Source organism: Mus caroli, chromosome 16 (assembly GCF_900094665.2).
Source record: "Mus caroli chromosome 16, CAROLI_EIJ_v1.1, whole genome shotgun sequence".
Lineage (NCBI taxonomy): Eukaryota > Metazoa > Chordata > Mammalia > Rodentia > Muridae > Mus > Mus caroli.
Genome location: NC_034585.1, coordinates 4,935,602 through 4,946,579, shown reverse-complemented (window position 1 = coordinate 4,946,579; position 10,978 = coordinate 4,935,602).

The following is a 10,978-nucleotide window of genomic DNA, read 5'->3' as shown; positions in this document are numbered from 1 at the left end:
AGAGGTGGGACCTGAGGAGCCCCTCCCCCTCCTATTACCCTGGACTCTTCATCCTCCCGAGTGCCTGCCTTGCAAGTGTGCACCTCACTTCTGAGCACAATTTGAGGGTTTCTAGGAATCACAACATTTAAGCTCCCATCTTTACAAGTCTCAAAGAGATGTGGCACCTTGAACAATCCATAAAGAAGGTGGAAGATATCTGCTTCAGGTCTTGTGTTCCTTCAAGCTCAGTGTCTTACCTTTAGATCTGAGTCCTTGATCTAGAGGCCCATCTTCTTGTTTCAAAACAAAAGATTCAAGCTGAGCATTCTGGTATACACCTGAAATCCTAGTATTTTAGCATCTGGGACAAGAGGACCAAGATTTTGAGGATAGTCTGAGCTGTATAATGAGACCTTGTCTCAAAATTAAAATTCTAAAAGTAAAACTAAAAGAAAACAGAAAAATAATAACAAAAGGTCCATGTTAGCATAGACTAAGATATTCTGTGAATTTAAGATATTTGTGTTGGGGCTGAGCCCTAGGTATTACCACAAAGGATTTGCTCTTAAGAGACATTTGAGGGATGGAAGGAGAGAAGCAGAGAGGGAGGTATGGAAGAAGAAAGGGAGCGAGGAAACCTAACAGTTTTCTTCAAACATCTTCAGAAAACATTTTCAGAAGAGAATGATTTGCATAAAAGTCCTTTTCTTTGTTATTTTGTTTAACAAATCCTTTAGTGTCCATTTCTGTATGGAACAAAACCAGCTCGAGTTTCTGCTTCTTGATCCACACAGACATGAGTAGGCAGTCCTAGGTCCATGCCCAGCTGAAAGCTACTTCTGCCACTTTGCCTGTCCCAACCATGATGCCCTGCACCTTCTAATCACGAGCCAAGATAACCCTGTTTCCCTTCCATCTCTTCTTGTCAGATATTTGGTTACTGCAATGAGAAAAATAACATATAGAAAATTGGTACCGAGAAGTGGGGTTGCTGTAGTGGGGACAGGTTCTGCACTGGTTTCAGGAGGAATGTGGGAGACTTTGTGATTGTGCTCAGAGGATGTTAGGAGCGCAGCCTAGTGGACTGTTCTGATGGGAGTGAGGAAGAACAGGATACAAACAGAAAAGCTGAGAGAAAAGACTGCTCATGAGATTGCACAAGAAAGCAGACTCCACAGAGAGCTTGACTAGAGACAATTTGTGTTACATTCTCACAAAGAACTTGTCTGCTTTCTGCAGATGTCCTGAACATTTTAGTGAGGTCGAGTAGAAAGGAGTGGGTTGATCGTTTGTTGGAGGAAAGTTTAAGCTCAGCGCTCACGCTGTGGCACAGTTACTGCTTGTTGCATTTCTCCAGATTTACAGTGAAGGAGCATACATGTGAAAAATGCCCAGTTTGGTAAAGAAAGGAGCATGGATTTTGTTGGATTTGAGATTAAAGTTGAGTGCAGGGATGTAACTGTCACAAAGCTTAGCTTCATTACTGAGAAAATGGGACAACAGGAAAGGGTGAGACCCCACGTGCCCAGAACCCTAGACTGTAACAATGCAATGAGAGCGTCCTTGCCTCCTTCTTCATCAGGGATGCCTAGAAGTGTTTTCCCAGACTCATCAATGATGGCACAAAGGGCACCCTGCAGCTGTGGAGATGGCAGCAGAATGTCCTCTATATGGCGCTGATTTTGTTGGCATGCTAATGCATGAGGGAAGTTGCTATGGAAGCTTGCCCTAAGGTTCCAGAGGCTGCTGGGGCTAGCCAATGTGTGGCAGAGTTGGATTCCCTGAGTCCAGTTCCTGACCAGGTTGTGTGTGAATGTAAGTTTCAGTGGAGAAGTTAGGAGATTGTTGATGTGGGATATTAATTGAAGAAATGTGCAGACATGGGGCGGGTCTAGTTCAGTGGAGAGGCAAGAAGTGCTTCAGCCAATGGGGCCAGATGGGCAAGGCTATTCAGGACCACTTAGAGCTCAGATAGTGGTACTGTGTGCTTCAGATACTTGGATACATGGCTTCAGTGTCTAGTGTTTACCCACCTAGGGCTTGGTGTTGCTTTGATCTGATCTTTCCTGGCTACCTTTCTTTTTTTTTTTTTTTTTTTTTTTTTTTTTTTTTTTTTTTTTTTTTTTTTTTTTNTGCTTTCCCTGTGCCCTCTAGTGAGTCTGGCTAAGGGTTTATCTATCTTGTTGATTTTCTCAAAGAACCAGCTCCTTGATTGGTTGATTCTTTGCCTGGCTACCTTTCTGTTTCTTCATTTTGGAATGGGGGAATTTCTTCTGTGCCGTTGTGTGTTGGAAGTGTGTAAGTTGTTTCTACATGTGATACAGAGGCTCACATGTGATGCCTTGAGTCCTAGAAGAGACTTTGGAGTTTTGACTGGTTTTGGAAAGGGAAGGCTATGGAGATATTGCAAGTGGGCGTATTTTACATTATAAGAATGTGAAACGTCTTCAACAAGCTCCTGTGTTTGAAGACTTGGCTCCCAGCTGGTGGTGCTGTTTGACAGGCTGTGGAACCTTTACAAGCCATCTCATTGAAGGGCGTGGTCCACTGGGGGTGGGCCTGGAGGCAGATGCTCACCTTCCCTTCTTTTTTCTCTTCTGCTTCCTGATTAGCCCATAATGAGAAGTAGGCTTCCATTCCTGCCACCATGACCGCTAGCCACTGTCCCACAGCCTTATTTGCCACAATGAATTCACTAAGTAATGCGAATCAAAATAAGTTCTTCTTTTGCAAGGAAAAGTAGCTAGAGATGTTCCACTTGGTTTTTCATATAGGTGAGGCAGGTTTTCTGTTTCACATAGGACATCTGCCAAGAATTTTCTTCTTCTGTGTAATTCATTGAGTATCCTACACTCTTTTGGATAAAACATCTGATTTCTGGGTTATTCCACTTTCCCTGGTTGCTGTGATAAATACTCTGACCAAAAGCAACCTTTTGCTTTTGGGTTTGCTTACCTTACTCATCCAAATCACAATCCTTCATTAGGGCAGTCAGGACAGAAGCTTGGAGCAGAAACTATGAAGGAAACCAGAAGCGAGCAGAGACGATGCTGTCTGTGGACTCACGCTCTGGCTCCCACTCATGGACTCACGTCCAGTTAGTTCTTTTACACAGCCAGGATGTACAGAGATGGTGTCACCCACAGTGGACTGGACTTCTTCTGTCAATTATTAATCTAGACAATCCTTCACAGATATACCCACTGGCTTAATATGATCAAGGCAATTCTTTAATCAAAGCTGTCATCCCCTCAAGTGACTCTAGGCTGTGTCAAATTGACAATTAAAACTAAGACATGAGTGTCCCACAGTGGACTCAACTGAACATCCCATGGCCTAGTCACCTGCTTCGTTTATTCCTTCAGTGAGTGCTGTATAGTCTGCTCAGCTGTGTGTCTCACAGCTGTTATACCAAACGTGGCGCTGGCCATTTAACTGACTCTCCCACTCTGCTTCTGCACAATGCACGTCGCTCTCTGTAGGATGTTTTCACTCAGATGGGGTTTCTGAGATCAGGAGGATTAAGTCAGCTTCTGTGCTGGTTTGTGAGGTCTCTGGGCTCTGCATTCGTATCCTTCAGCAGCATGCTGAAGGATATGAGAAAGTGCATCCTGAGAAAGTGCAGCATGACTGCTCCTGGTGATGACTCTCTGTGCAGTTCCAAACACAGCCATAAAAAGTGGTACTCGATTTCCCAGCTGCAACACTTCTTTTTCCAGTGTCCTAAGAAGGGAGTTGGAATGGGATAAGTTATGTGTTGTGGTTTTAGGCATTAATGAATATGAGAAACTAAATTATTGAATTTTGCAATGCAAATTATATTTTGAACACAAATTCTTCATTTCTGAATGCTAAGGACTCATAAAGAATGTCAATGGTTTATGAATTAGGCCATTAGCATGCAATTTGTGATTCAAACAGCACACCAGCGCCGTGTAATAAGTAACTATATAAAGAGTAGTGTTGTTGTCTGGATTTTCAAAATATTTTGCTTGGTGCATTAGAAAGTTTTAAAAAGCCTCTAAGAGCTCTTCCTCCAATTTTCTGCTTTCCCTCCTTCTAACCAACCTTTCTTCCTCCTCCCTCCCTCTCTTTCTTCCCTCCTTTCTTCCTTCCCCTTCCTTCCTCCCTCCCTGCCTCCCTCCTCTCTTTCTTTCTTCCCTCCCCCTCTCCCTTTTTCCCTCTTTCCTTCTCTCTTCCTTCCTTCTCTTTCTTTCCTTTTTTCTTTCTCGAACCTCCTTTCCATCCTTCCCTCCCCATCCCTGCTTCCCTCTTTCCTCCCACTCTAGTTTCTCCCTTCTTCCCATTCACTTTTCCTCCTCACTCTTTTCACCTTTATTATTGTTTCTTTCCTCCCTCCCTCCTTTCTTTCCTTCCTTCCATTCTTTCCCCACCCTCTTCTTCCTCTTCTCATTCTCTCCTTCTATTCTCTCATCTTATAGATTTGTACTTTAACATTTTCAATCATTTCCTGGGTTAGGCTGAGAGACCTAGAGAAGTCTTAAGAATAGGGCTCTCCCAGTAATTTGGGATGCAGACAGTGAGACCAGAGAGTGAAGACACTTGTCTGAGGTCCTGCAAGTATACAGCCACGAGGAGCTAGGCCTCTGTATCCTGGATGCACCTTTCCAGCTGACTTATTCATGCAACGGTGTGATTGACTAATCTCAGACACCATCCTTATAGCAGATTTTCATGGTGGGAGAAAGGCTAGGGCACGACTTCTGAATGGGGTGAGAGGGTGAGACAGTGGGCAGGAAGTGGAGGATAAGAAATGGTGTAACTGAGTCAGACTTTGTGGATTCTATGAGTTCTGACGATCTGCTCTGATTGACCTGCAGACGCTCTGATGACAAGCAGAAGAGCGTGGATGGAAATCTCATATGGTGGGAGGCATCCGTCTCACAGCCACTGAGTTATTTTCTGAAATGGTGAGCACCTCATGGCCCAGAGAGGAGTGCAAACTCAATTTCACAGACATCTAAGGACACAACATCCCTGTCCCTTCGTGGTGGTCAGGCACAGATGCACTTGAGAACCATCCAGGGAAGTCTGAAAGAGATTGGCCTTCATAGGTTCATATATTTGCATACTTAGTCCCCAGTTGGTGAGCTGTCAGGGAAGGAATAGGTGTCGCCTTGTCAGAGGAGGTTCATTACCAGGGATGGGCTTTAGGGTTTCAAAAGTCCACACCAGGCCCAGTGTCTTTCCTGTGCTGCCTGCAGTTTAGGATGTAGCTCTCAGCTCCTTCTCCAGCACCACATCAGCCAGCTTGCTGCCATGCTCCCCATCATGATGACAAATGGTACGCAAATCCCAAATTAATGCTTCCTTTTATAAGACTTACCTTGGTCATAGTGTCTCTTCACAGCGATGGACCAATGATTAAGGCAAGAGTTTTAAGACTTTCCATACCCACAATGCATTGCTGCACAGTTAAGTCTGAATCTCCAGGACTAGACTTGTGCATAGCAGTCTTTTGGAAAATTCTCTTTAAGAATTTCACGGTTGAATCAGGATTTTGAGCTTCCATGGTAATCCTGTGTTTCTATTCTCCTGTACTTAGAAACCACCAAAGAAACTGATCACCCTTGATGGCTTCGGACTTCTTCATCCATATTCCAACTCAGTTCATTTGGAGGGGACTGGTGGACTAGTGTTTAACAGACTGCTGCTGTAAGGACCACAGTGTAGAAACAGCTGTTCCACGTGAGTGGGATACTCCTCTCTCTTCAGCAAATGACCCCAGGCTCCACAAACCACTTTACCTCTTGTGGTGATCCGAGACAGCTCCACTGACAAATTCAGCGGCAGAGCTGTGAAGTAAGGAAGGCGACATCCCCAGATGACTTTGTGAGTCCCAGCCAGGTTCATTTTGGCACAGCACCATCCACAAGTTAGCTCCTTTAGGGGTATACATATGAGATCATGTGACCCAGTGGAAGACTTGACCTCTTAGAGAGGACACGAGAAAGTAAAACACAGCTGGATGATGACAGAAGACAAAGTGTGATCTGCAACAGACAGAGTGAGTGATGGGGCTATTCATGTTCTCCCTGAAGTAGGGAGTGTGAAGACTTTTAGTGGGGAATATATGCATATTTACATAGGGAAGCACATGCAGGGCAGACGCATTTGTAAGTACCCTCAGTGTAAGCTGTTTTGGGTTATAAGCCACAGGTTTTTGAAAAAGAAAGATGGCAGATTCTAGCATTTTGGGGCATGCTCATTTGTGGGACTGGAATGGCTCAGGATTAATGATGGAGGGTTGAGGAGAGTTTTGACCCTCATATGAGGATAGAAGGCATTGGCTCTCTTCCCCTCTCCCAACTTGCTGTCCTACTAACAACCCTAGAAAGACGTTTCTACCTTGACAGTTATCAGGCCTCACTCTTTGTTGACCTTATAAAGTTTTTGTCCTCTCGGACCCTCTATTCCCTGAGTATGCAGACGAAGTATTTTTTTTCCTTATGCATTTATTTTATTTTATTTTATTATTAGATATTTTCTTCATTTACATTTTAAATGCTATCCTAAAGTTCCCTATACCCTCCCCCTGCCCTGCTCCCCTACTCACTCACTCCCACTTCTTGGCTTTGGCATTCCCCTGTACTGGGACATATAAACTTTGCTAGACCAAGGGGCCTCTCTTCCCAATGATGGCCGACTAGGCCATCTTCTGCTACATATGCAGCTAGAGACACGAGTTCTGGGGGTACTGATTAGCTCATATTGTTGTTCCACCTATAGGGTTGCAGACCCCTTCAGCTCTTGGGTATTTTCTCTAGCTCCTACATTGGAGGCCCTGTGTTCCATCCCGTAGATAACTGTGAGCATCCACTTCTGTATTTGCCAGACACTGGCAAAGACTCACAAGAGACAGCTACATAAGGGTCCTTTCAGCAAAATCTTGCTGGTGTATGCAATAGTGTCTGCATTTGGTGGCTGATTATGGGATGGACCCCGGGGTGGGGCAGTCTCTGGATGGTCCATCCTGCGAAGTATCTTTTTTTTTTTTTTTCGAGACAGGGTTTCTCTGTATAGTCCTGGCTGTCCTGGAACTCACTTTGTAGACCAGGCTGGCCTCGAACTCAGTAATCCTCCTGCCTCTGCCTCCCGAGTGCTGGGATTAAAGGCGTGCGCCACCACGCCCGGCGCAAAGTATCTTTTAACACACTCTTCTGACCAATTGTACATGGACACACAAAATTTACAGAGACACTGCCTACCACCTCAAGGGCAGAAAGTCGCCCCCTCCCTGCCCCCCGGAAAAATCTGACCCAGTTCTCCAAAGCGGTTCCCAGGTGTGTGCATTCTTTTCTCGCATATTCACGGCAGACCAAGGCCTTGCACTGCACCCACTCACCCTGGCCAAGCTTCCAACCCTCCAGCCCAGTCTGGTGCAGACTACCCAGGTGGCACCAGAAAAGCAGGCACCAAGCACCACAGTTCAGTATTATAATGAGCTAAGTTCACGCTAGGACATCTAACTGAATGAATAGGATTGGTTTGATAATCTTGGCTGGTTTGTCTTTAAGTTTCTCCAGAGAGTTTTAGCTGAAACAAAAAGAGAAGTTTAAAAAATGCATTAGCAAGCCAGGCAGTGGTGGCACATGCCTTTAATCCCAGCACTCGAGAGGCAGAGGCAGGTGGATTTCTGAGTTCGAGGCCAGCCTGGTCTACAGAGTGAGTTCCAGGACAGCCAGGGCTACACAGAGAAACTCCGTCTCGAAAAACCAACCAACCAACCAACCAACCAACCAACCAACCAACCAACCAACCATCCCCCCCCCCCAAACAAAACAAAACAAAACAAAAAAACCCACAATGCGTCCTTTAAGAAAAAAAGAATCTATAAAAAAATGAATTAGCATCTCTTAAAGCGTTGGGGGTGGGGCAGCTTTCTCCCAAGTAGCTTGTAAGAACCTGATCCTGCCGGCTCCTTTCAATGGCTGATAATCCTGGCTGAAGAGTAGGAAGCTTTTGCAAAGAATAACTTTCCAGGCTCAGCATTTTCTTTCTTTCCAGATTAAAAACATATTATTTCGTGTGTTTGTGACTGTATGTCATGTGTGCGCATGCCCAGGAGGCTGGAAGAAGGCAGCAGATCCCCTGGAGTTGTAGTTACAGGCACTTGTGAGCTGCCTGGGAACTGAGTTTTGATTCTTTGGAAAAGCAGCACGTGCTGACCGGAAAAGGTCGTTACCCACTCTTTGCCCAGATGCAATCTTTTTAGGTAGTGAAGCTTGCTGATGGGCGTTTGCTATGTTCTGTAAAGCAAAGGTTCCTGAAATCTCTCTAGGAGAGGACCCTCCTCAGCGTGCAAGAGAAACTTCAAACGTCAAGGGGCTTTGGTTCAGTTCGAATGAAGAACTAGAATCTTTCTGAGACACCTGCAGAAGTCCTTGCCCACAAAGATGGTGAACCAGAATCAACTTTTCGAGAGCCCTTGCACATTTGATAGTGGAGGGTCTTAGCATCACACCAGGAAACGTGCCACTTGACTGATGGCCATGGGGCAAAGAGCTCACCTTGGGTGATAAAATATTTAGAATTTAACTTCACACCCTTTTGTTTTATAAAGAAGAAGGCTCATGCATTTTTAAATTATTTTGTAAATCACATTGAAGGCTGACAATGCAGATTTACCACTGTGGCTGCAATTTAAATACTAGGCTATCCCCTCATTATGTTAACGGAGAGAAAAGCTAGCTCTTCCCTCTGATCTGTCAGGAGCCCTGAGTTTCTCCTGATGAAAGCACCGTGGCTCTGCTCTAGAGTCCAGAGATGCTCCCTATGGTGCGAAGGCTGGGAAGGGCTGTGATTGGACACTCTGGGAAGAGGCAGTGTGTTTAGAAGAGCAAGGCAGAGGCGATGGAGAGGGGCTGATGCCTAGTAACTAGAAGAGAGCTCTACACAAGTGGAGGGGCAAAGTGCATGCATGTGTTTTCCCTATCAGAACCTAAGGATTCCTCAAAAGTGTGTGTGTGTGTGCACATGTGCGTGCACACACACATTTGGAGTGAGCATATTCCTATCACAAACTATCATAAAATTAGGCTTCCATTCTAGTGATGGCAAGGAGGAAATAATGGCGTGAAGGAATCTCCTGGACCCCTTGTGTCTTAGGAGAGCTGATGATCTCCGTCTGGAATGCTCTCATAGACTCCTATTGGTTTTGGTTTTCTTTTGAATTATTTGCTTATTTTTATTGTAGTTATTTTCATATAATATATTTTGACTATAATTTCCTCTTCCCTAGTTTCTCCCAGATCTTCTCCACCTCCCTATCCAACCCCCAACCCTGCCCAACCCAAACCAACATTTGAAAGAAATCTCTCTCTCTCTCTCTCTCTCTCTCTCTCTCTCACACACACACAAATACAGAAATAAAGATTAAAAATAAACAAGCAAAAGGTCAATAAGATAAAAAATTACCAGGGCAAAGTGAGACATCAATCCACAAAAATACCATTAAATTTGTTTTGTGTTGTTCAACTACTGTTGGGTATAGGCATGTCCTGAAGTGAGACTCCATTGGAGAAAACTGATTTTTTTTCTTTGCTAATGGTTATCAATTGTAGATAACTTCTTGCTTAGGGGAGGAGCCTATATTCATTTCCCCTTCTCATTGCTGGGACTACATCTGGCTTGAACCTATGCAGGCCTTGTGCATACTGCCACAGTCTTTCTGAGTTTGTATGCGCATCAGTCCAGCGGTGTCTGGAAGACACATTTCCTTGTTGTCAACTATCACCTCTAGATCTTATAGTCTTTCTGTTTTCTCTTCTCTCTGAGCATTGGGTGTAGGACTTTGATGAAGATATCCCATTTAGGACTCAGTGCTCAAAACTTTCTCATTCTGTGCACATTATCCACTTGTAGGTCTCTGAGTTAGTTCTTATTGACTGCAGAAAGGGGCCTTGCTATTAGCTGAGCAAGACTATGATCTATGGGAATAGAAGTATATCTTTAGGAGTCTTTTATTGTCATGTTTCTTTATCAAAATAACAGTGGTATTATGAGAGCCATGCCCTATCAGGCCTTAAGTTCTTGGCCAATTTAACAGTGTCATCTGTGGGTTCTAGCTCATGAAGTGGGCTTTAAATTCAACAGAAAGTGGCTAGTTACTTTCATACCATTTGCACCACTATTACATGAGTATACATCGCTTGCAGGCAGGCCACAGTTGCAGGTTCCAGGGTTTGCAGCTAGGAAACACCGATGATTGCTTTTCTCCTCCAGCAGGGTGTAAGGCCTGTTCAGTACCATGAACCCTGGTCAGTAGGAGCGAAGCTTCTACTTAGACACCGACTTGACTTCTCTGTGTTTGATGATGTGTATAAGTGTTGTCTTCAGCTACAGAGCCTTACCATCAGGTTTCAGAAAATAACCAATAGCCTTGACTATAATAGCATGTGATGTTTGAGAGTTTCTGTGAGGCATCTTTGACCAACAACTTGATAAGATGTAACCATGTGTCTTAGTGTGTTAGTGCTATGAAGAGGCGCCATGACCATGGAAACTCTTATAAAGGAAAATATTTAATTGGACCTTTTCTACAGTTTCAGAGGTTTAGTCCATCATTGTCTTGGTGGGGATCATGGTTCATGAGGCAGACATGGAATTGGAGAAGTAGGTGAGAGCTCTACATCTGGATCTGCAGGCACCAGGAAGAGACACACACATTGGAACTGGCTTGGAAAGCCCACCCCTAGTGGCACACTTACCTCCATCCAACAAGGTCACACCTACTCCAGTGATGCCACACCTCCTGATCTCTCTTAAGTAGCACCACCCCCTAATGACCAAACATTCAAATATATGAGCCCATGGGAGCCCTTCTCATTCACACCATCACACCATGCCTGGCATTGGAGGTTTTGCTTGCTTAGAAGGCTTCTATGGTCCTAGGCTTCCATGTGGTTTTTCAAATAGCCTTTAGAGTTAGTTGTCCCTCCCCACATTCCCTTCTTTGTCCTTGTCTTCCATCTTC